Below are 27,465 nucleotides of genomic sequence, written 5' to 3'. Positions count from 1 at the left end.
GACCCCCAAAATAAACATATTTGAACTGGGGACCCCCACCCTGACAAGCACAATTGTTGGTATTACATTTAATGTGACTCAGTTCCGCAGATAAATACTGTGAAAATAGCAGATCTACATGCTCACAACGCCTCGCAACGCGAGGCGTTGTGAGCATGTCGATCGGCTATTTTCACAATGTTTCGCCTCTTGCTTACTTAATATTTGACAGTTTGGCCAGTTTGGCCAGTCCTGTCGAATAGTCGACTATTCGAATACTTTGAGGTCGAATAATTAGAATACTAAAAATCACTATTCGTGAATGCCCTAGTCACCAGTGATATGTCTGGTGACATCTACATTAATTGACTGGTCTGTGAAAAGCCGGCTGACTACTCGCAACTGGTAAATGAAAACAAAGCCTATCCTTACTATTGTCAATACCATTTTATTTTAGCATTGTGTTTTTTTTTCCTTCAGCATAGTACTGTGTTCTATCTGTCTGTCATTCAATGTTATATTAGTTAAGAAACAGTGAACTGTAACTGTCATGAAACTGTACTTTTTCCTAGGCAAACTTCAAATAAATTATTCAATCAATCAATCAATCAATCAATCAATCAATCAATCAATCAATCAATCAGTCAATCAATCTATTTAATCTATTTATCTATTATAATTTACGTATTAAGTAGAACACTTTAATACCGGTATGTGAAAAATACATTTGATTTAAGCATACAATAAAGAAGAAATTAGAAAACAAGCACCCAACAAATAACCTCTCAACCTCCATTCATGATTCATTGTAGTAATGCTGTAAAAATCCACATGGGGGCAATGAATGAACATCACATGGAAACAGAGATGTGCAGTGTGATCAAATTCAATAGGGCTATTATTATTACACACACATGCACCATGCATGCCTATAGCTATACACACGCACGCCCACACACACCAAATGGCAGCTTTCAATTTCTGAGAAAAGAATGTGAATAAAGTTATGTTTTGTATGTGTCTTATAAACCCTTTTGTTTACTCCATAACAGTCAGTTCACACATGTCGGTTTTCTGCAGACACTGTAATGCTCAGTCTAATCAGAGTCTAATCAGGCCCTAACCTTCACTTAATGCGGCCCGCAGGTTGATATTGGAGTACTGATATATTATTGGTTTCAGCTGTTACAATTCCAAACATGGAAAACTTAATTAAACAAGTCTATATGAGTAGCTAAATGTCAAGTATTAAAATGTTATTGTATTTTTTATGTCCAATGTATTTGTATTTAAGTTCATAAAGTTAACATAAGAACATATAAATGCATTTGAAATGTTAAAGAATACCCATCCCTAGTAATCACTGATATAGAGCAGGGGTCAGCAACCTTTTTGAAATGAAGTGCCATGTTTTTTTTTATTTTCTAGACAGTGTAAGTAAATAGTCTTGAAGTTTGACACAAAATGGTTGAAAAGATGAGACAATAAAAAAGGCCGGGTTTTGTATAATAATCGAGATAGTTTTACTAAGTACGGAAAAACAGTCAACTGGCTAACTTGCTGCGTGTGATAAAGCTGGATGCAAGCGCAAGGTTTCCAGTCCTCAAGCCTTGCTTTTATACCATGTTCTACCGGCAATGTGTGTTTACATGCACATATCAGAGATAAGGGGGTCATAGGCATGTGCACATCTTATCACATGTGTGCGGCTTCGGTGGTCGTGCATGAGAGTGCATGAGACCAATGGTCAGGGTAAATTTGATACTTGGCCTTAGAACATACATGTACTGATGTCTGTCTGACCATTATGCAATGATATCTTACCAGGGACATGCTGGGCCCCTGATTCAGCCCGGGAAAAAGAGTTGGAGAGGCCCTCAATGCGCGCTATTGAGAGAGATCTCTCTTATTAGCGCTGCTGCTACTCAAAGATTTGTGACAAAGTGACAAGCCAGTGGGCCAATTACATGAGTTATATTTCGTCGTTGTCGGGTGGAAACCTTGTAGGTCCAAAACCGTTTGTTTTGTTGCGACCGTAAGGTCGCAGTTTAGTATCAAAACCTCCACCGGCCGTCCGTCCCTGAGTCACACGTCACACGTCACACGTCACACCTTTGCCCTGCTCATATCTCCGCATCAGTATGACATCACACTGCTGACATCAGTATGACATCACACCGTACACAAATGACCCCTATATAAGACCGGCATTGTCTGTCGTACATTTCGGTCAATTCCAGTGGGGATGCCATTGAAAAGTTAATCTAGTTGTACAAAGTAATCAAAGAATGGGTTGACTGGTAGGATGGTTGACTGCTTTATCTGTGGAGAGTGTATGTCACTGAGAGTCCTTTTATAGCGATTGAAATCATGATGAGGTCACGATGAGTCATCTATGCCCAAATATAGATTTCTAGGTCAGATGGCCCATGGAGTTTGTGATGTCAAACCTAGCAACCCAATATAAACAAACCTGATGTCAGACCTGAAGTATCCTTTTATACCCATATATGGAGATACAGAGATCTCCATATATGGGCATATTAGAAAGCCCATATATGGGCATATACGGATGACATCAGGGATATCCATATATGGGCATAAAAGGGACAAGGGCTTACAGTTAAGAGATCTCCATATATGGGCATATCAGAAAGCCCATATATGTTCATATACTGATGACATCAGGAATATCCATATATGGGCATAAAAGGGACAAGGACTTACAGTTAAGAGATCTCCATCTATGGGCATAAAGGGACAAGGACTGTTACAGTAGATATAGAGATGTCCATATATGGGCATACATGAACAAGGACTGACAAACACTGAGATCTCCATATAACCTATGGGAATATAAGGGACGAGGACAATGCGTAGCATTGTGAGCTTGTAGATCTATTTTCTAAATATTGTTGTACATTAAAAACTTGAAATGGGTCGTTCTGCATAGTACTTGGGATTTGTTGATGTAAATGTTCACATAGAGTGTAATAATTGGTAAAACAAACTTTTGGCCTATTTGTGGAGATAAGCGACCAACGGTCGCTTATCTCCCGATTAGGGAGTCTTACTGGTATTTATCATTTTAAAAATGATTTAAACTAGTGAAAACAGCAGATCTACAAGCACACAACGCCACGCACCGCGAGGCGTCGTGTGCTTGTAGATCGGCTGTTTTCACTACTTTTGTGCAAACAGTTGAATTTTTACTTTTGTGCAAACAGTTTAATTTTTTCCTAATGGCCGGCCTGGACCGGCCGGGAATGAACCAGCCGTTCGGGAGTTGTCCCGCTTTTCCCAATGGCCAAATGACCATGTGTGAAAGTTGAACAGGTGTCTTGAGTAGCCAGTCATGGTTACATATATGTTTAAGGAAGTAGGAGAAAAGGCATTACTTATGTCATGTGTGTTGAAAACACATGCTGTTGTGTACTGGAACATACTGGAATGTACTGGAATGTACTACAGCTAGGATGTGTGTACATGTGGATACAGGTGTGTATAGGCATAGACATAGAAAGGTAGACGCCTCCTTCGACTCTGATGCATGTGCATCGAGGGACTAAGGGAATCACGTGTGCATTGCTTCCACGTGCGTCACACACAGGGAAGTTGCTAGGCCAATCAGAGGTAGGTGGGGGCGGGTCTGTAAGAACAGCTGAGCCGCGCAACATGGGAACTGGCTCTGTTGAATTGAATTGTAGTCCTTGGATAAGTCCCGGAAAAGTCGCACTGTGATTGGCCAGTAGTCACTTTGACTGACAGCGTTCCCTTCGTTTTTCCAGGATGTCCGGACTACAACTGTTGCACGTCGCTCCAATGAACTGCAGAGGCGAACGAGGCATCTAGCTCTTTATATCTGTGTCTAGGTGTGTGCAAAATGTTTACAGTAATACACTACAATGTCAACATCCATTTTATTGACACCCCATCGGCCCATCAACATTCAGACATATTTTGATTGTCAGGACCTTGTTATAACGATCATTAGAGCAATAATATAACCTCCCTGACTCCCTCCCCATGAAGTTCAGAATGTTAATGTATGTAGAATTGTGTGCAGGATGGCATTTGCTGCAAATTGGGTGACTTAAAGTCATTGACCTCGTTTAAAACTATATTTGATTTTAAAATATAAATCCTCTTTCTCAGATTTCTGTCAGTGTGCCAGTGATAGATAGATAGATAGATAGATACCTTTATTACCCCAAGGGGGAAATTCAGTTGTCCAGTAGAAGCACAGCAGTATACAGTTATTTACAAAGTTACAGAGACGTAAGTGACTACCCTTGATTGCTTGCTCAGTAACAGGAGTCTCCCTGTCTCTCTAGCACTTTAGCAGAACATGCATTTTCAGGTCAGGAGGATACCTATTTTATCCAATCAGGAGAAAGAACTCACACAGGATACAGATTAAACAGGTGCAATAAGAGGTGATGACACAAAGAAATGAGCAGATATATTGGGTCCTCTCCCGCGATTGGCTGATGATTGTCAACCCACTCGAACATGTATTTTCTCTTATCAATGGGTAGACTACTATCAGAATATATTTTCTATAGCAATGGGTAGACTATTATCAAAATATAGTATTTTACCCCCACCTGTTACTCTCTATAGCAGGGGTGGGCAACTTTGATGATGGAGCCACTATATTTCCACATTCACTCCAGTGGGCCACAAGGCATATACACTCAAAAATAGTTGATCTACAAGCTCAAACCGCGTCGAGACTGCGACGCGTTTTGAGCTTGTAGATCGTCTATTTAATTTCACTTGTTCACTTTCTGAACTTAACAAAAAAGATAGTGCTGCCAGGTCATTAAGCTACTAATAATAAACAAGAGTAATGTCTGCATGTTTGGAATTACAGCAGCTGAAATCAATAATATATCAGTATTCCGATATTAACCTGCGGGCCGCATTAAGTGAAGGTGGGGGCCGCATGTGGCCCCCGGGCCGCCAGTTGCCCATGTATGCTCTATAGCAATGGGTAGAATGCTATCAAAATATAGTCCTTTTACTTAACTTTTTAATCCAAAACACATCATTTGCCCTACCCTTAATGTACTGTATCCAAGTCAACTGGGGATCACAGCATGAATGCCATATGCCATACATGGCCATAAAGCAGCTCACACTACAAATACTCCATTTTTATAAGGAATTAAACTGGCACACACATGTCAAGTGTGTGTGGTAGTATTAAAAGTCTTATTTAGAGCAACCATAGAGTCAGTCTTGCATTATTGCATAACCAGCTGGTTATGGCATTACTAAACTAAGAATCCCAGATTCGTAGTTTATTTAGAATACCCAATGACATCATCAGCCCGGCCAATGAAACGTAACAGCTTACAGTTGACGACAGAAAGGATGCTACAATAGTCACACAACACCCAGTGTCGGATCCAGAATGTCTTGATTGGTATAAGGCCTGGAAAAGACCCGACCCACTTAGCGTATTACTTATCTCATTAAAGACATGGTACTGTAAGCACAACCTACGTATTTGTTTCTATTTGTTTATCATGAATGATTTGTGGAATAATGTTTACGATCAAGTGTGTCATTTTATTCACTGAATATTCAAGTACATACAGTGACAGGGTCATCATGATGACTACAGCTAAAATGACAGAGTGGCTGACTTGATACATAGTTTTCAAAATGCTTAAGATAAACTGTGATATAAGTATTGTTTAATGATTTAACTTCAGGTAATTTAACCCTTAAGTTCTGTTCGGGTCATTTTGACCCGTTTTACATTTTCATTTGAAAGAAAAAGGAGGAAGTTTATATTTGTTCCCCCTGAAACTGACTGGACTTAAAGATTCTTCAGTGATTAACATGTAAAAAAATATATGTATATATATATATTTTTGCACAACACCCATGCTACACCCCCCTCATTTTTTTTGAGCCTCTGTTCGCGGATATTTGGTTTAAAAAACAATACTAATATAAATTTTAACTTAACAAATCATCATCATACATTGACTTTGTCTCAATTCCAAACAATCCAAATAGAAATGGTAAAATAAACCGTGAACTTAGAGTGTCCTACAACAGCAGACTGGAAGACAGACTGCTTGCTGGAGGTGCTGGAAGTGTACATTCATATGTGACATTAATGTGTGTTCCCATGTTCACATTTGTGTTCAGCTCTTATTTTACATGGATTTCAGCTATCAGTAAAAACGCCTAGCTCTTTCAGTGTTTAATGTGATATAGCAAAGCATAATTGCAAACATTTACCATACATCATATGAATTGTTTGGAATTAAGACAAAGTCAATGTATGATGATGATTTGTTAAGTTAAAATGTATATTAGTGTTGTTTTTTTAAACCAAATATCCCCCGGGTCAAAATGACCCACGAACAGAACGAAGGTGAAGTGAATCTGAACAGAACTTAAGGGTTAAATGTGATACACCAGCAATTCAACAATACACAGAGTATAATAATTCACACATTGAATCCAAAAGTCAAATTTCACTGATGAGAATTATGTTGTACCATTTTTTTAACATCCTTATTAATTCCCCTTCCAGAATATGATAATATTGCTGAAAACAAATATCAGAAAAAAAGAAGAAAAACCTTGTCACCTGTTAATATATCTATATAAAATCACCTGTGATCAAACCCATCTTGATCAAACTCCCCAACCAATGATTGCAAAGCATCACAAATGTATGCTATATGCATGTCAGACACCACACACATTGCTGCCTTAACCTTCATAGTGGGTAGGCTTAACAAAATTATCGAAACGAAGCGGATAAAAGCCCTACAAAACGATGGTTTAGTGATGACTCATCATTTTCACAGTTTTTTGGGTGTTTTTTGGGGCCATTTCTAGCCCAAGGAAAGTTTTTTGTGCAAAACAAATGCTTGCAATGGATTCAGAATCATGACAAACCCCTAGTTAGACCCCTCACATCCTACTTAAAGCAGATTTTTTTCTGGGTATTTTCCTCCTGTATAGAAAGTCGATGGGAGCCCAACTTGATATGGATAATTCTATGGGTAAACTTCAAAATAAAGTTTGGTACCCAAGGCTAAAATCCATCATTAGGTCCTAAAGGCGCCTAAAAAAATGTTTGGCGATTTTATCCGCTTCGTTTCGATAATGTCAGTTACCAGGGTTAAGCAACCACACTATCAGTAGATGGCAGCAGTTCATATTTCTCCCTGGTAGTCTTCTGGATCTTGTAGAAGGCCACTGCACAGATCATGGCGACGGCTGTGAGAAGACATCCAGCCACCAAGACCAGGTTCAGGTTCAGGTTCAGGCTGGTAGCTGAGGAAAAACAACAATAACAACACTGTGAGATCATGCATAATAGAACAACAGTGGGTCAGGACTCATATGTGGGGCATGGACCAGTTTGTATGGCTCGCGAGTAAATACGCCTTTGTTTTATGTTTGCTACATTTTGTTTATTACAAAAGATTTTTATAAGAAAGTTAAACACACACACACTTTTAAGAAGTAGTAAAAACAGCAGATCTACATGCTCACAACATTTTTTGCATGGCGACGCGTTGTGAGCTTGTAGATCTGCTGTTTTCTCTAGTTTGTGTCCCGGGGAGACATCAAACTTCTCTTTTGGGTCTTGAGCTAAAACGTTACTGTGCTAGACCAGTGATTCTTCTAACGTTTTCACGTCAAGGACCACTAAATTAATATGTATCTGTCCGCAGATAAGGAGAGTGTAGACAGAAAGCACACAGTACTCCAGTTGGAATCAAACCGGGGGGGAAACTGCACACCATTCAATCACCTACTAGCATCACATCAATTCATCACAGACTTGAGAAAGGTTTCAGAGTCACCTGTGATTTCAGACGACCTTCTCAGGCGCAGGGGACCCTGGGAAATGTAGTGCCTTGCAGTTTGAATGGCAGCCTCTCTCTTCATTCTGGGAGGGGAGGTAGGGGAGGGAGGGGAGCTTTTGCATCCCTTGTAGCATCTGGTGTTTTGGTTCCCAGCTTCACACAGGATAACAGAACAGCTGATGTACACCTGAAACATCAGTGAGAACAAACACAGTTTAAAACCTTGTTTCGTTGTGTAAATAACTGTACCATCGCTGGAGCTAAACAGTTCCCTGTTTACCTTATCATATGATCCTATGAATTTGAAGGCCTCCATTGAGAACTGGAAATATTTCTTGTGCTGTGGTGAGATAACTTCAACAGTTTTGTCCTTCTTGCACCTGGTTGGAACCAAGAACAAAACATCTATTGATGCTAAGATAGCATATGGTATAGCATTTTGTGTATGTTCTCCCAAAAACGAATAGTAGAATTAAATAAAGAAAACTGTTTATGCATTTCGAACAAACAAAAGTGTGCCTTTATGTGAATTGCTTAAAGCAGTGATGAATTCATTTTGACAATGTTTCTGTATTCTGTTACATGGTATTACTCCTGGCTTGTAACTCCCTCAACTGGAAGCTCAAATATCATTATGAATACTATAAAAACAATAACCTAAATCAGGGGTTCCTACGCCTTTCAATGCCAAGGACCCCGAAATAGCCCGGCTATGATCCCCACTCCCCCTACTGTAATAACTAGAACTGCACTCTGTCGAGGTGCCAAGTTGCGAGGCATTCCTTGAGTGGCATCAGCACTGGCATCACCAGGAATGCTGGTCCCTCATTGGCTGTTAATGATGCCGTTACCATAAATGCTGGTCCCTGATTGGCTACGGGCTTAAACACACACAGCTACCTACCTATATACGCAGCCGAATGCAGTACTTGCGCGCAAGTAATAACAACAACCTAATTCAGGAGTTCCTACGCCTTGTCCAAGTGAAAAATAAGAAAAGATATCTGAATAGATACAAATACTCATGTACAGTATTCCCATATCCGTTAATCTGTTAAACTCAGGCCCCGTTAGTAGGGTGTGTTGGCTCTTTAGTGTAATGTAATGTAATGTAATGTAGTGTAATGTAATGTAGTGTAATGTAATGTAATGTAATGTAATGTAGTGTAATGTAATGTAATGTATGCACTTTAACTGTATGTCAGCACTGTGTGGTTTGCACTATTATTTTAATTATTTATATTTTAGTTTTTCTTGTTGTATGTTATGTACTGTAGCAGCCTGCATGTCCAAGACTAATTTACCTCGGGACCTAATAAAATAATCTTGAATCTTGAATCAATGCCAAGGACTTCGAAAAAGCCAGGCTGTGAACCCACTCCCCCTATTGTGAAACGGCCTAAATACTGTATGGCTTAAAAACAGACAAAAGGGTGTGTGTGCGTGTGTGTGTGTGTGTGTGTGTGTGTGTGTGTGTGTGTGTGTGTGTGCGCGCTGCGTTGTAAACTCCACTCACCCATCTGCTATGATGGAGTAGGCTGGTGTGTTGGTCTGGGGGTTGTCGTACGGCGCAGCGCTGCAGGACTCCACAAACAGCTCAGTGTTGTTGAGTGAAGACGAGGCGTCTATCTTAATGTAGATCTTGTCCCCTACGTCGTACTCCAGCGGATAGTTGGCAGGGTCCTTCATGGAGGTGAAGTTCCGGCTGTCGAAGAACTCAAACTGGTAGGTGAAGGTACCGAAGCCCTTCTCCTGGACCGTGACGTTGTTTCTGTGGACGCTGTAACTCAGGCTCACGTTGCCAGTCTTGGGGTACTGGCAGGAGACCTCCACATTGAACAGGTGCTTGCGGGTGATGACGTTGACACTGCTGTTGTCGGCAACGCTGGTGATGGCATTTTTGAAGATGAGGTTCTCGTCATCCTCCTGTACGCAGGAGATAAGAGTTTAGTCTGACCGTTATGAAGATACAAGTTTAGTCTAAGCCAGTAGTTATGAAGATAAGAGTTTGGTCTGACCCAGTAGTTATGAACTAACAACTTAGATTAAAGTGATTCCAACATTAAACACTGGAGTCTGTTTGCAGTCTGATTGCATTAGCATGCTATTTGTAACTGTCCATTTCTCATTTGTGTGCATCTGAATGTGTGTGTGTCTGTCAGGCTGGCAGGTTGGCAATTGGCATGCTGGCATGCAAGCAGATCAGACAGACAGATCACATTCCTTAAAGAGGCACTGCAACACACTCTCGTACCACAGCCCCATGTATAAAACTGTCCTTTAGTAAATGCAAAATAGAGGTGTAAAGTATGCAGAACATATGCATCCAGGGATGACTTATACCTCAATCTCAGTCCCACAGCTACTGAGGGGGACCTCTGCTATGATGTGAGTGCTGTTTTGTTGTCCTTGCAGAGTACAGGCTGTGTTGCTTTGGTCATTGAGTTGCAGTTGTCCTGCAAGTCCCTCGAATGTGGATTTTTCCATCTCTACTGTCATGGAGCCCTCATTGCAAATCACATGGGTTGTAGCTAATGGAGATGGATAAAGATGACACATTTAATTCCTCAAACCAGATAACTGATGGAATGTGAAATATCGTGCATCAATAAACCGGTGTCGTTTCACCCACCAGGTAAGACACTGATGATAACACAGCGAAGCTCCGACTGATATCTGTAAAAAAAATTAAATATAGTGACACAATAACTTGACCCCTCAGCATTTGAACTATAGTATACTTAATACCTTGTTTACTGGTACAACAGCATGAAGTATACATTTTACAAATTTTGAGTTTTACAAAACTTTTCAATTATAATATTTCTTTTTAATATAATTTGGGTTTAGTCATCATTATCCAGCAAATGACATTGTCTGCTATACAGATTTTGTAGATCCCAATAGCAGTAACAAAAACATGGAGATCTACTTCATGAGAATAATGACGTTCGTACACAAATAACACATTGTTTTTTATCATCATGCTCATAAAAAAATAAGAAAAGTAATATAGTAACTGACCTTATGACACAGACTAATACAATACTCTAAGACAATAGAAAAAGGGAAATGGACAAACTTTTTGGTCTCAGGGCACCCCATAATATCTTTTTAATCCGAGGCACCCCTACATAATAATTTTCACTCCCAGCACCTTATATTTATAGCATATCGTCATTATGTCCAAAACCGTTTTGTATTTATCATCTATAAAATGTACTAAACTAGTGAAAACAGCAGATCTACAAGCACACAACGCCTCACATCGCGAGGCGTTGTGTGCTTGTAGATCGGCTGTTTTCACTAGTTTTGTGTTGCGAGGAAAACGTTGAGATAATAGCCATTTTGGTTAGAACTGACTGAAAATAACTTTGTACTTCAAGTTTAAAATCATACTAAATATTTTTTCAAGTGTCCAAATAAATTCAAAATATTATCAAATGATCTCACGGCACCCCAGGGTGCCCCGTCACCCACTTTGAAAGCGTCAAAGCGACAAAGCAGACAGGGTGATGTTCTCCATCCTCTGACTCTGATGGCGTCCATCTCAGGGTGAACTCTCCCTTTTCTCCAGACAGGATCATGTTGTGGGGTCCGCTGAACAACAGCTCAGGTTTCCTACAACACCACCAGAGAAGAGAACACGGTTCAAAAGTCTACATTTTACATCTCCAGACCTTCAGAAGAACTAAACAACTTCATTTGCAGAAACATTTAGACATCTACAGCAAAGGACAAGATGATATCCTGTCCCGTGATAATATTTTTTTCTCTCTAAATTTAAAGTGAGAAAAACAAGAAAATGGGGTTCACTTTTAAACCTAAAATTAAAATAGAGACATTTTCAAATCACACCAAACTTTTCTTTCTCGAATGAAATGCCTGGATCCCGAGGCTACACCAAACTAAGCCCAAACTAAGCTTTTTTTTTTTTAAACTTAAAATGGGATTTACTTTTAAACCTAAAATTAAAATAGAGAAAATGTTAAATCACATCAAAACAAAACAAAAATAGTTTTTCGACTTTGTTACAATTGATGTTACTGACATTATATAGCTGCAATCTCTAAAAGCACACATGCACGCACACACGCACGCACGCACGCACGCACGCACACACACACACACACACACACACACACACACACACACACACACACACACACACACACACACACACACACACACACACACACACACACACACACACACACACACACACACACACAATGCTCCATTTTAGTGTACAGGAGGGCCTCAGTCTTGTTGTCTTTTACTCACCCGGCTCGTGTTGCCTCTGCTTTGATGGTGATTTCCAGTGTTTGACCAACATGGGTGTCGAGCTGTGCTCTGTTAGCCGGGGTGGGAGGCAGGAACATGGGTATATACAATGATCCCTCTGTACAGATGACTACATCTCTAGCCACTGAACACAAAGGGGAAATATTAAACATTTGAATGGATACCACATTAAACATAGGCCCAGAGTCCAAGGTGATGGCCATTTTGTTTATTCTTCCTACCTTTTCATGAAAAAAAAAAAGAAATATATATATACAGTATATATATAGACACAGTCTTTGTGATTCAGTGGAAAAAAGTATTTTGTTAATCGGACAAACGGTTCCAATTAAGCAGCAGGAGAAATATTGATTCAATTAAATGATCTATTTTTAGATGAAGGCAGGGTTTTGCTGTGTACCTTCTAAAACAAACTGTAGAGGTATCCGGCTGAGCTGCTGAGGGAACTTATAGTGCGAGAGAGAGATTCTCTCGGTGGGAGTGTCAGCCATGAACATTTGGACAACATAGGTACCCTCATTACTCATGCTGGGGGCAGCTGAAAATGACAAAGTACAATCCTGAAAGAAGAGAGAGGGAGCACAGGAAGAGATCAAAAACAAACCAGAAGAAATAATGGGTCACATAGTAGGCCTAGAGAAAAAACAAACAAAAAACAAACAAACAGTAAAGACTAATTACAGTGAGTATAACAGTAATCATGATTAAGTACTGTACAACATAAATGACATATGCCTTTTACAAACGAATGCCTTTTACAAAATAAAGGCATTCAACTCACGGTTGATAGTGTGAGAATAGAAGGAACATTATCCTCAATGCATGAAACCCGGTCTCCATCTGGGTCAAACGCTAACAGGTTCAAGTTGAAGTTACTCGCACAGTTACGAGGAACTCTGAGATACAGAAACAGAAAAAAATATAAGAGACAGAGTGAGATTATATAATTCGTTTATTTTCCACTTGTTCTTAGTAGAAGTATGTAGTACAATGTATTATAAATAATGTATTATAAATACATAATTACATCTTATGTGTAAAATATCCCCCCCCCCCACCCCCCACCCCCTTGCATATCAAGCCTACAGTAGTCTGGCCAAGAACAGACAAATGTGATGACTTACAGAATAATGAACAGAAGAGTAGTGTATTATGTTACCGTATATAAGGTATGATGGTGGTCTGAGGAGACCTGTTGGCTTTCCCAGTGTCTGATCTTGGCGAGAGGTTCACCTTCGTAACAGCATTCCAGAACGCGACCCTGCCTTTGTTTTGTATCCAGATTTCTTGTCGTGATGGTGATAACCTGTGGGAGATGAGATATTATTATTATTATTACCCTTATTAAAGTGGTTTGGTATTTCTGTCATAATTGTTCTGACATTGTGTCAGATGAAGCAACTGAGAAACAAAAAAAAAATGCAAATGAAAAATGCATAGGGTGCAACAGTTAATTAAACTATATTGATTATGAGAAAAATAGATACATTATGTTATTTCATTAAAATAATCAATTAACTATCCCTATTTTGGGAAATATTTGATGTGATTATAAAATATATGTATGCAAATTAAAAAAACAAATCTGTGTAAAACATGAACATGCTATTTAAAGTCTCATTGTTTTTGTTGTGTCTTAGAGAATCTCTCATCACTCACTTCAGCTCGAATGCTTTGGGAGATTTAAACGATCGAGTCATGATTCCTTCTCGTTGACACCATTGTTGTCCATTTTGCTGCACCGTGTTCACCTCCATTTGGGTCTCAGTGCCACAGTCGAACCCAGCAGAACACTCCCATGTGTTTGAATCTGTGCAGGATTTGAAGGTGTTCTTATAGCGCACAACCATCTGTTATTGTGAGATAATGTTATAAAAGTTAGACATTTTACATGACTTTGATCCTGTCTCTGTATGGTAATTTTGCTTAAACTAAAACCTAAAATTGGCAAAGAAATTATGTTTGAAATAATTAGTCTAGTAAGGACATGTTCTCTATGACTTTTAGTTTTATCAATATACCGTAGTTGTATTTTTTTGTAAAGTGAAATTGTTACATTTGTTTCTCGCTTTAATGATTTCATCAGATTTAACTATAATAATCTTGTCCTGTGCGTACCGTCATAGGTCCAACTCCGTCCGGGTCCTTTCGGTCAAAGGTCATGACAGTTCCCAAAAAGTTCTCTTTCTCCATGGCTCCAGCATGCTGGGCTCCACAGAGCAACAGCAACACCACTGCTACTGAAGACGCACTCATGGTTTACTGAGGGAACGTAAGATCCACTACTGGGTTTTATACACACACTCACACGCACAGCAAACATTTTGAATATTTAAATTTGGCAGTGGGCCAAGATATTGATCTGGTATGCGTCAAGAAATTGTTTCGCTGAAAAGGCAAGGCAAAGAAGAAATTCTCAATTATGTACGGTATGTCTCTGTAATTATCCACCTGTCTGTTTGTCTGCTAGCTGTCTGTCAAACGGAGTCCGCCTATGCAGTTCAAATAAGATTACATAATGCATGGCAGGGATGTGCTGGACCCCTGATTCAGCCCGGGAAAAAGTGTTGGAGAGGCCCTCATTGCGTGCTATAGAGAGAGATCTCTCTCTATAGCGCTGCTGCTACTCAAAGATTTGCCATTTCAGATCATGACAAGGGACACGCCAGTGGGCCAATTAAATGAGTTACATTTCGTCGTTGTCGGGTGGAAACCTTGTATGTCCAAAACCGTTTGTTTTGTATTCATCATTTAAAAAAAATGATTTAAACTAGTGAAAACAGCCGATCTACAAGTACACAACGCCTCGTTGTGTGTAGATCTGCTGTTTTCACTACTTTTGTGCGACGGCCTTGCATGATGAAGCAGGGCTTTGCTTTGCGAAAAAATGTACAATTTACAAATCCCTGGTATGAACTGGGGTGATTGATTGGGCCATAAAAGTGTCAAGAGTTCCTCAATGAATGCGTCAAAGACGAGCCTGTCATAGAGTGACGCCTGTCATAGAGTGAAGGGGGAGGGGGGAATGTGTTTGTGATTTACGCGCACTCACCTGGCTGGCTGAACCACAGTTACCGGGGGCTTCTTGAAATGCTTGGATCCTGAGGCTAAAAAGAGAGTGAAAAGGTGCAAAAGAGTTGTGGACGATGTGGCGCCAACCACATTCCATGAACAACTCAATTGAGCTGCAAGGGACACAGAGTGCAGGAATTGCCACAAGAAAAACACTATACAGCCCTCTGTAAAACTGTTGCTGCCTCAGGCAATCAAGAAATACACTCACAAAACATTTTCCAAATGATTAACAGACATTGTGTTACCATTTATTTATAATTTGTTGCATTTTGACAATATTTTCATCTTTACTTCAATGGAAATCAACTTTGCCATGGGTTATGACATCAGCCCAATGTCTCATACTTTTCATCAATCTTCATGGTCATTCCACACAAAATGTAAAGGATCTGTGGTGACGTTATTGAGCATAAGGGTAATAAATTGAGTGTATTTCTTGACTTGATGTTTTTCACACATGTGTTCTGTGTATCTGGGAAGCATTGACAGCCTACACAACTTTGGGTGACTGGGTCCCTGACCAATATTTTTTTTTAGTTAAATATTATCTTTGCTTATTATTATGTTTGATTCATGTTAACGTGTATTTCCAGATATTTAACTTAAAGTCCTCAATACTTGGTGAACTTGACCTTTGGTTATGTAATGTGTTCTTATTCCCCTCTACACCTAGTCTTGAAAATGAGGTGCTTGCTTTCGAAAATATTTAAGTAATCCAAAGTGCATGCTTTTAAAATAGGCTACTTAAAGGTGACACTAGAAGAAATGTCATGGGGTCACCATGACAAGACAGACAGTGGATTTATTCAAATATTCAAAATGTGTGTGTGTGTGTGTGTGTGTGTGTGTGTGTGTGTGTGTGTGTGTGTGTGTGTGTGTGTGTGTGTGTGTGTGTGTGTGTGTGTGTGTAACTATGCGCAATACAAAAATGTCCCAAGCAGAAATGGATTCTACGTCAAAAAATACATAAGAATCAACTGAGAAAAGTTTGGTACACCCGGTAATCAGGTCGTTATAGCGTTTGCCCTGTCTAAATTGGTCACTTTAACAAGGTATTATAATTATATTCTTCACACTTGAATTCTCCACCATCTTGACAAAATAGTATATTCCCAGTTCCGCAGGTCAGCTGCACAGGTGCAATTCATTATTGTTAATTTTGGCACATTTACTAACATGCCAAGTTTAGCTGCACTTGAACAACCATTCCAGGCTGCCATATCCAGCCCAAGAAACCATAGAAACGGGGGGAAAAATAGAATGTACTTCTTGAAATAAATGTATCATGCCTGTTGCTAAGGTATGGCAACATGACTTTGCGCGCGTGCAAGACACCAGTCAAGTAGGCCATACTGTACATGGCCTACTTGTGCGCAGACGCAAGTTGGCACCTTGCTTTGTGTAACGTGATGTAGGGGGAGAACAGGGTAAGATGAACCACTTTGTGCTTATGTTGCCCTGGAAGCAAGAAAAAGTGAGATGGCAGTAAATTCAAAACATCTAGACATGTTTCAGGATGTCTGCTATCATTTGAAATTTTAAGTAAGTGTCTATGACAAAGGACCATATAAATATGACTTATTAAAAAAAGTGGTCATTTGGTTCAACTTGCCACAGGTGAGGGGTAAGTTGACCCATGTGATATAATCTAAACTTTAACAGTTTAAACTTGAACAAAGAATGTATGTACTTATCAGAAATATTTTAATAACACATTTCCCTTTTGCAAATAGTCTTATTTCCTTTCTTACGGTTATTTAAACCGTAAAAAAAACTATTAAAACCAATTAAATTAAGTTTGTTATTCAGAACCTTTTAATATTTGCAATTATTAATATAATATTAAAAAACTTCTCTTAAATTAGTGTATTCATCAAAATGAAAGATCATTCAGCATAATTTGAGTAGCAAAGATCTAATAAAAAATATGAATGGTGATTCACATAGTTCAATTTACCCCAAGGTATTTGGTTCATGTTGCCCCACGACCACCATTTTGACAAAACCTGGCTAGCTTAATGCTTAAGGCTCATCTTTAGCTAAATGATTCACATAGCTCTATACATTGGGATATCACCAACATGCGTCATATATAAGTTTAGACCTGGGTACATTTGCTTTAACATAAAAATCATTATACCATAAAAGTACCAAATTTACTTCGACCAGCAAAAAACACTTTTTGGGGTAGAAATATGCTTTCCATTTTGCCCATGTGTCTGTCAACTCCACAGCCAGGTGGAAATGATGTTTTCGTTCTTATTTTAAGGTCAAATGACAACTCATGTGTATAGTTTTAAAGATAAAGGGGCTGGTTCATCTTACCCAGCGGTTCATCTTACCCCGTTCTCCCCCTACTGTCCACAGTGCATGCTTTTTACATTGTTTAAAGTTCAAGGTTCACATTTTCTCTTTCTCTACCACGTCATGGTATTTCCTCCTTGTGGAAAGCAAGGTTAGCGCTAGCGTCATGGCAGCCAGCTACTGTAATGACTCCGAAAAAGCATGACCTTTGTGCTGCTTTCCTGATGGGCCAATCAGATCCCTCAGCTTTACTTTGTGTAAAGTGATATATCGTCCACATGCAGTGCACTTTCACCAAAAGGCCCTTTTGGAAATTTCAGCCCCTTCCTCTAACATTCTCTGCACGTCCCACACCAAGATAAAGCGAGAGAGCCCGTCACTGAACACAACCAATTTTCACTAGCTGCTTCCACGACATACATTTCAGTCCATATATATGCCACGTTCTTGCCAAATCACCATGTTACATACTGTATACAGCCTACGTTTACATTTTATTTTCTATCTCTGCGTCTGCAGCGACATACAAGTTGGTTTTCTGGCGGAATGAACTCCCCACTTACTCAGATCATGCTTGTGCTCTGTGCTAGAAAAAGCTTTTAGAAGCTGAAGGGGGGGGGGGGGGGGGGGGTCCTTCTAACTGTGTAATTCTACATTTTTATTAGCATTGCATTTATTTTGTATTACTATAATCATGGATCACTGCTATGCCAAGTCCATGCTGTTTTTTTCTCTACGCCTCTTGTGTGACCCATAATATCTGGTTTGCATTTTTTTTTAACTCTTCCTGTCCTCTCTCTTCTTTCAGGTTTGCACTTTGTCATTTTCTGCCACCAACAGCGGCAATGAGGGTCTCTATTTGTCCAGATGTATGTAAAAGATGAGTATGACACTCCCAACCAGTCCATCACCCTCACAGGCACTGGAGGATCTCAGAACATGTACACTACCAGCGACTACCTCAGCTTTATACCTCTGTTTGTTATCAAAGGTACACGGCAAAGCCCTTAGTTCATCTAAAAATGGACCCTTGCAGGTTAATTTTCTTAGGTGTTCCTGCAACTCAACCAATTAATGTGCCTAATAAAGTACTACAAAAAGATCATCTAATTAAATAGATAATGAATCATATTAAAATGTAAAGCCATTAAAATGTGTATTTTTCCCCTTTGTGTTCAGTGGATGGAGCAGTACCCAGCTGTACAGAGGGACAGTATACCCAGGTTCCTGCCTCCCACCCCGGCTAACAGAGCACAGCTCGACACCCCTGTTGGTCACACACTGGAAATCACCATCAACACAGAGGCAACACACTCCATGTGACGTGAGTAAAAGACAACAAGACTGGAGCCCTCTAGTTCAAGAGCAGTCTCTTTGATCAGTGGCGTTACTGATGAGGCCAAAAAAAAAACCTTGGGTTCCGGTTGGCTGTCATTTTAGGGCTGAGTAGGTAGGGAATTTATTTTATTTTATTTTTTATTTTTTATTTTTTTGTGGGCATGATGGGTATCAAGGAATTTTATTTTATTTCCTCATGGGAAGGATGGGTAGGTAGTTTTTTTTTTTTTTTTTTTTTTTTTACTTTTTTTCCCTATGGCAATGATCGATATGCTTCTTTTTTAATATATTCTGAGTTACCAATTTCTTGAGAAGCCGACTTGTCTCTCTCAGGGGTTGACACTAAGGTCTCAGAGGCACTTGCCCGTCGGGCAAGTACAGGTCATGTTCTACTTGCCCTCAGGTCATGGCCACTTGCCCTCATAATCGCAAAATCGTAACATTTGAATTAACGTTCATTTTAACGTATTTGTTACCTTCTACTTGCAGTGATGTTGCTAGGTTTTCAATATAATGAGGGACCCACAGGTGGTCATTCAAATAGGTCCCAGAAAAGTAAACTAGTATAGTTTGATTACTTTTGATGCAGCAATGGTCTTTTTTTCTTGTCTTTAAATTTATTTAAAAAGTCCTTAAATTATTACTTCGTTGTCATCTAGGGACCCCCCCAAAATCATTTGGGGACCTCTGGGGGGGGTCTCGACCCACAGGTTGACTCACTTGACTGAAGTGGAAGGGAGAATGTCGTTTTAGTGGATGGACCTCTGGGGGGGTCTCGACCCACAGGTTGACTCACTTGACTGAAGTGGAAGGGAGAATGTCGTTTTAGTGGATGGACCTCTGGGGGGGTCTCGACCCACAGGTTGACTCACTTGACTGAAGTGGAAGGGAGAATGTAGTTTTAGTGGATGAATGAAAGTGGGGCAAAGATATTTGTTTCTAGACAGTTAGAAAGTGTTTATTGCTCTGGTGTTTTCTTTTTACAAACTGTGATTCTCTTCGAATGCTTTATGCTTGTGTCGCAACGTGAATGATCTGAAAACAACGTTGCGCGTCAGAGCGGCTCTTGGCTCGCACCGATGCCGACTACCGTGTGCGGTTCGCGGCTAGCTTTTCTGCGTGGTTCGCTGAAAAGAGAGGCGGCCACGGCACGTCGCGATGGTAAAATCTTGCTCTTTCGAAAGACTATCATTTCGTCCGGAGGGTTTTACCGACTCACCCCATGGAGGTTAAGGTTAGAGTTGGGTGTAAAAAAGATGACATGTAGAAACAGCGAAGCTATCCCCGTCGCGACAGACACTCTTTGGAGAGAGGATTGATCCTGCAAGCGTATTCACATTTAGGTTTTGCGCGAATGAAACCCACTGATTTATACATAGTTGCAGAAGTTGCAGCTGTGTGCGCGTCGTGTCTTCATCATAATGTGATCTTGTAGATTAGCTGTTTTCGACGGAGGCACGGAGCACACACGTGTTTGCGTGTGTGTGTGTAGGGACTGGGGAGGAGGGATGGACTGAGGGGGGAGAGAGAGAGAGACGGAGCTGACGCAATGACGCATGAATAGTAAAACAAAACATTTGCGCACATGATATTTTAGTCGAAAGAAATAAGAAAACTTTGATTAAACTTCGCGAATGTGGTCGCACCAAATATATTTTTTGTAAGACGTTTTTGATCGACTCGGTCGGATTTTGACTTAATTTTATTAATATTTTTATTTTCACTCCAAATGCCAATAAAATCATCTGGGTCGCACGTATTTAATAGGGTCGGTCGCCAACCGGAAACCAAAGAATTTTTTTGTTAGGCCTGAGCATGTGTCCGAATGAATTCACTGGCAATGTGAACGTTCAAATAATGACAGGAATATTATATATATCTTTGTCTGATCTCTTTCTACTGTAGCCTACTATGCAGTCAAACAGGAATATGCAAATTTTGTCATTTTCTGACAACTTTAACCCTAAGGGCCCCCAAAGACGGGCCGAACTCCTGCGCAATGTTGTGGCATTTGAGGAATTTATGACTGTGACGAGGAACAGCCCAAGATTGCTCACGAGGCACAGTTTTTCTCGCCTCGTGTGGAAGTGCCTGGTCATGAAGTGTGGGTCATGACAGAACGTATAAGGTCGCGGGTGCAAGCGGCCGAAATGGGTTTCCTCAGACGGGTGGCTGGTATCTCCCTTAGAGATAGGGTGAGAAGTTCAGTCACCCGAGAGAGACTTGGAGTAGAACCGCTGCTCCTACACTTGGAAAGGAGTCAGCTTAGGTGGTTCGGGCATCTAGTACGGATGCCTCCCGAGCGCCAGATGGACCAGATGGAGGGATTATATCTCCAAACTGGCTTGGGAACGCCTCGGTATACTCCCTGAGGGAGTGGAGGAAGTTGCTCGGGATAAGGAAATCTGGAGGTCTCAGTAGGAACTGTTACCCCTGCGACCCGATTCCGGATAAGCGGTTGAAGATGGATGGATGGATGGACAACCCTTTTTACAACCCACCCGACAGTAGAACATATCAAACATGTTTGAAAACCAGCGCGCAGCGGGGTAGAGATCCAGCTGTGAACCTGTGTGGAAACGGGTAGTGATGATATTTGGTCCGAGCAAATCTGTGAAGTCCCTCCTTCCTTCCCTCTCTCGTCTCTCGTCTCTCTCTCTCTTCCTACGTCCTCCCACTCACTCCCGTCACTAGTTATTAATAATATTATTGTCATAAACATCCATTAGAACTAGGGATGTGCGCGATTATTCGGGTATCCGACTAAACGCTGTGTAAACCACTATTTGTTTTGAAAATACAAGTTGTTTATTCTATTAAATCTACTTTTAATTATTGAGATATTAACTTTATTAAACATTTACATCTGCCCCCATATTACTGTCATGTCTTAATAAAATGTTGCTTTTAACAAGCAAATTAAGCATTCCTTTTGGTTGATTTGCGGAGCATGACTGTCACACTGACTGTTGCGTGCTGTGGTCAGTGAGAGTTTTAGTAGCCTATATCGACTCCAGTCAGACCAGAGCTGTAGCGACCAGCTGACCTAGATCGCGCATTTTGCAGCATGATGTAACTGTTTTTTTTAGAAAGATCCCAATATTATATAACATTTTAAAATGCTTTTTATATACTCTTGATACTTTTTTCAAACGAGGGTTGCCCTAATAGATCGAGATGTGCTCAGTTTTGGCTATTTTCCGGGTGAAAAAAAAATAACAATTAATTTTTGGATAGTCGGATATTCGGTTTCAAAATTGTCGTGTAGGCTACACCGCTAGGAACATCCCTAATTAGAACCTACCATTTAAAGTTTGTATCATGATCTGACTTTTAATATGTCACTGGTTTCTGCTGCTGGCTGGGGACATAAAGTCCGTCTCCCCATATTCTGCTGCCTGCTGCATATCTCCATGTCGTTGTATGGCGGTGTTTCTGGGTTGAAATATCAGCACTACAAGCTCGTAGTTGTGAATGTGATCTTGTCTACAATCAGTATGTCACCAAAGCATTTGGGGCATTTGGGGCCCTGTACGCCCTGTACGTCCCTGTCAAATGAACAACGAAGAAAATAAACAGACAGAGGGGGCGAGGCTTCAGCTATTACAGTTTGTCCCTATTGGCCGGAAAAAGTCCAAAGTCATGTGAGCGTTTTAAAGTTTAAATCACATTGCTATGCAAAAGTATGCAGTTATGTATGGCGGATTACAAGTGTTTTAAGTATAAGTACAAGTGTATAAGTGTTTTGTCATTGCATGGCAGGCAAACCTAATAACATGATACCCTGGAGGAGAAGAGAGTGTGTGAGACATTTAAACAAGTGAGTATGGATTCTATCTGAGAACAAGTGGTTAATGGATAGATTGGACGTTTAATAGTTATGTGGGGTTTTGGAACTGCTTTAGGACCCTGCCTACAAAATATGTTGAAGTAATAGGTGGTCAGGACTTTCAATTCGATTCAGTTCAATTCACAATTAACCTTATTCCAGACACAAGGAGTCCATTTAGTACATACAAATCATCGACATCACACATGACAAATTAGACAGTTAAAAAACAAAACCTAAAATCGTAGTTAGAGGCTGAATCTCCAGTGTTAACACAGCCTGGACGAGAGAGACAGGAGACAACTCTTCCCAGGATTGACTATTATCCTCAATGATACTGTTCTGGGGGGGGGGGGGGGGGGGGGGACTCCAGGTGAGACATGAATGCATACACAGAGTGCCTTATGAGAGCCTCATGGGTATGGAATCCACACGTTACAAACTGGCACTATGCCTGTGACTGGCAATATGCCAGTGACTTTAAATAGTATCCTCAGGGCACCATCGTAGGCCACTTTAAGCCTCAGCATGCTACCTTTCTTGTATGTGCACCACAAGAAAGCTGTAGTGAGACATGAATGCATACATAGAGTGCCTTATGAGAGCCTCATGGGTGTGGATTCCACACGTTACAAACAGGCACTATGCCAGTAACTGGCACTATGCCATCTAGGGACTTTAAATAGTATCCTCAGGGCACCATTGTAGGCCACTTTAAGCCTCAGCATGCTACTTTTCTTGTATGTGCACCACAAGAAAGCTGTAGTCTACTGAACCTGCGAAGCAACACATTTAGCCTGGGCATAAAGTTTGCAGCACTGTTTCTAGATATCTGTAAAAATGTGGCCAAGGTACTTGATGTCCTGCCATACAGCAAGACGACTGTCACATAAGTGAAAGGCTGCGAAGGCCAATTTCTTGTCTTCGTGGCGTCACACAATTATGACACTACTCGCATGGTAAATTATGTCATGATCATTGCCATAATTCGAGCACACTTTGAATGAATGAATGAATGAATGAATGAATGAATGAATGAATTTTATTTGTATAGCGCGTTTTCCAAACATAGTTACAAAGTGCTTTACAGACATATTAAAACAAGAGCAAACATTAGTAAACTAAGACAAATCAGAATGAAATAAAAGAGAAATTAAAACACACATTTAAACACACATTTAAAACATTTGAGACACCATACCCTTAGGAAAAACACTTAACATAGAGATGAGTTTTTAAAAGCGATTTAAAAGAGGGCACTGACTCTGCTAGCCGGAGGTCTATGGGCAAGGCGTTCCATAGCAGAGGTGCCTGGGCCGCAAAAGCCCGGCCCCCCCGGGTGACACAGGAGGTGGTGAGAGGTTTGAGGAGGGACTTATCCGAGGATCTGAGGGCACGTTCGGGTTTGTAGGGTTCCAGCAAGTCTGTAATGTAAGTGGGAGCCAGTCCACGTAGGGCCTTAAAAGTGATCAATAAAATCTTAAAATCTATAGCTCACCGGCAGCCAGTGAAGAGCAGCTAGGATGGGAGTAATATGGTTGCGTTTTTTTTGTATTAGTGAGTAGTCGTGCAGCAGAGTTCTGTATGATCTGAAGACGGGATAGGATTTTTTTTGTTGATACCCGAGTATAGGGAGTTAGAATAATCCAATGAAGATGAAATGAATGCGTGTATGACTGTTTCAAGTTCTGAATTTGACAAAAATGATTTTATTTTAGCAATGTTCCTTGATGTTGAGTTGATAGTGGCAAGACTGGACAGTTTATGTGACTTGGGTGTTGAACGAGAGGTTAGGGTCAAAGATTACTCCCAGGTTCCGGGCTGTGTGTGTGTGTCCGTTCGCAACTGGTAAAAACAAACCTAGCCCAGCCCTACCCTTCCCTGACCCTTCCTTCTTTGTATATACTTACTGTTTGTATAGCCTTACTGTTTTTTTGTTTGTTTATTCTTTCTTTTTTTCCTGACTCTACTGCATAGTACTCTGTTCTATTCGTCTGTCATTCAATGTTATATGAGATACTTAAATGGTTTCCTGTGGAAATAAGCTTAGTCTTTTCTATGATCTCCTTTTAGTAGACTTAGACATAAGTGGCTCATTTATGGTGCGCTTGAGAATTTAATTATTTTGATGCCAATACGTTTTACTTTTACTCAAGTTAATTTTGAATTACAGGACTTTTACTTGTAACAGAGTATCTACGTTACAGAGTATCTACATTGCAGTATTGATACTTTTAAAGAAAACGTGAGTGCAATTCTTCTTCTTCCATCATTGTATTGACAGAATCTGATCTGCTTTGCTAATATTTCTTCGTAATATTTGTATTAGAGCCTAAAAGGCGAAGCCCCTATTGAAACTCTATATTTATTATTATTAGGGGCCAAGCCTGAAAGGCTTGAGCCACTAGATTTGTATTATTCTTCTTCTGCCTACTTTCTGCACTGTGCAGTTGTTTTTTATGAAACTTGGCAATATGGTTGAGGGCTATACGAAACAATGAATACAATTAAAACAATTAATAAAGTCTAAAGAAAATCCATAATCCGTCTCTAGCTGCTCACACCCTGGTATTCAAAATGAGTCATAGTCCTACCTCTCCACAAACAAGTCTCTCAGTGCTCTCCCTGTGCCTAATAATGTATGCTTCAATGTATACCTATAATCAGTATGTCACCAAAGCATTTGGGGCATTTGGGGCCCTGTACGCCCTGTACGTCCCTGTCAAATGAACAATGAAAAGGCTTAAGAGGGGACGGGGCTTAAGTAAGAAGTCCCTATTGGCCGTTTAAGTCCAGACACTGAGTTTCGAAAGGGTACAATGCTGCAAACTGGAGTTATGGTTGTTTAAAGCTCAGCCAATAGGAAGACAGAGGGGGCGAGGCTTCAGCTATTACAGTTTGTCCCTATTGGCCGGAAAAAGTCCAAAGTCGTGTGAGCGTTTTAAAGTTTAAATCACGTTGCTATAGAAAAGTATGGCAGAGTTATGTTTGGCGGATTACAATAAGTGTTTTGCATGGCAGGAACACTTAATAACATGCTAGCCTGGAGGAGAAGAGAGTGTGTGAGACATTTTAACAAGTGAGTATGGATTCTATCTGAGAACAAGTGGTTAATGGATAGATTGGATGTTTAATAGTTATGTGGGGTTTTGGAAGTGCTTTAGGACCCTGCCTACAAAATATGTTGAAGTATTAGGTGGTCAGGACTTTCAATTGAATTCAGTTCAATTCAAAATTAACTTTATTCCAGACACAAGGAGTCCATTGAGTACATAAAAAAAAAAAAAAATCATAGTTAGAGGCTGACTCTCCAGTGTTAACACAGCCTGGACGAGAGAGACAGGAGACAACTCTTCCCAGGATTGACTATTATCCTCAATGATACTGTTCTGGGACTCATCCAGGTGAGACATGAATGCATACATAGAGTGCCTTATGAGAGCCTGCCCTCATGGGTGTGGATTCCATATGTTACAAACTGGCACTATGCCTGTGACTGGCACTATGCCTGTGACTGGCACTATGCCAGTGCCTGGCTGTATGCCATGTAGGGACTTCAAATAGTATCCTCAGGGAATCATTGTATACATAGAGTGCCTTATGAGAGCGTCATGGGTGTGGATTCCACACGTTACAAACTGGCACTATGCCTGTGACTGGCACTATGCCTGTGACTGGCACTATGCCGGTGACTTTAAATAGTATCCTCAGGGCACCATCGTAGGCCACTTTAAGCCTCAGCTTGCTACCTTTCTTGTATGTGCACCACAAGAAAGCTGTAGTGAGACATGAATGCATACATAGAGTGCCTTATGAGAGCCTCATGGGTGTGGATTCCACACGTTACAAACTGGCACTATGCCAGTAACTGGCACTATGCCATCTAGGGACTTTAAATAGTATCCTCAGGGCACCATTGTAGGCCACTTTAAGCCTCCGCATGCTACTTTTCTTGTATGTGCACCACAATAAAGCTGTAGGCTACTGAACCTGCGAAGCAACACATTAGCCTGGGCATAAAGTTTGCAACACTGTTTCTAGATATCTGTGAAAATGTGGCCAAGGTACTTGATGTCCTGCCTCACAACAAGACGACTGTCACATAAGTGAAAGACTGGGAAGGCCAATTTCTTGTCTTCGTGGCTTCCCACAATCATGACACTTCTCTTTTTGGCATGGTAAATTATGTCATGATCATTGTCATAATTCGAGCACACTTTGAATGAATGAATGCATTTTATTTGTATAGCGCTTTTCCAAACATAGTTACAAAGTGCTTTACAGACATATTAAAACAAGGGCAAATCAGAATGAAATAAAAGAGAAATTAAAACACACATTTAGAACATTTGAGACACAAACATAGAGATGAGTTTTTAAAAGCGATTTAAAACTGACTCTGCTAGCCTAAGGTCTAAGGGCAAGGCGTTCCATAGCAGAGTTGCCCGGGCCGCAAAAGCCCCCCCCCCCCCCCCCCCCCCCGGGTGACACAGGAGGTGGTGAGAGGTTTGAGGAGGGACTAATAATATACTGTTTTGACAACCAAGCTTTGCATTTTCTAGTGACATAATACTGTCCTTGTCAAACATCAATCATTGCAGAACTCCTGTCTCGCAACAAGCTGTATATTACCATACCATCATAAAAACAGACATTGTGACCAGGGGCGCCATTTGGGCCTCCAGGGTGTTAACACCCTAGCTTTTTCATAAAGAACATAATGTTGTCAATTATGCATTTTCTCTCCACCACAAAAGTTTGCAGGACAGTACATAGATGAATTAG

Source organism: Nannobrachium achirus (genome assembly GCF_963921795.1).
Source record: "Nannobrachium achirus genome assembly, chromosome: 10".
Taxonomy (NCBI): Eukaryota; Metazoa; Chordata; class Actinopteri; order Myctophiformes; family Myctophidae; genus Nannobrachium; species Nannobrachium achirus.
The sequence above is the reverse complement of the archived record's forward strand: the minus strand, read 5'-3'. Positions refer to the sequence as shown.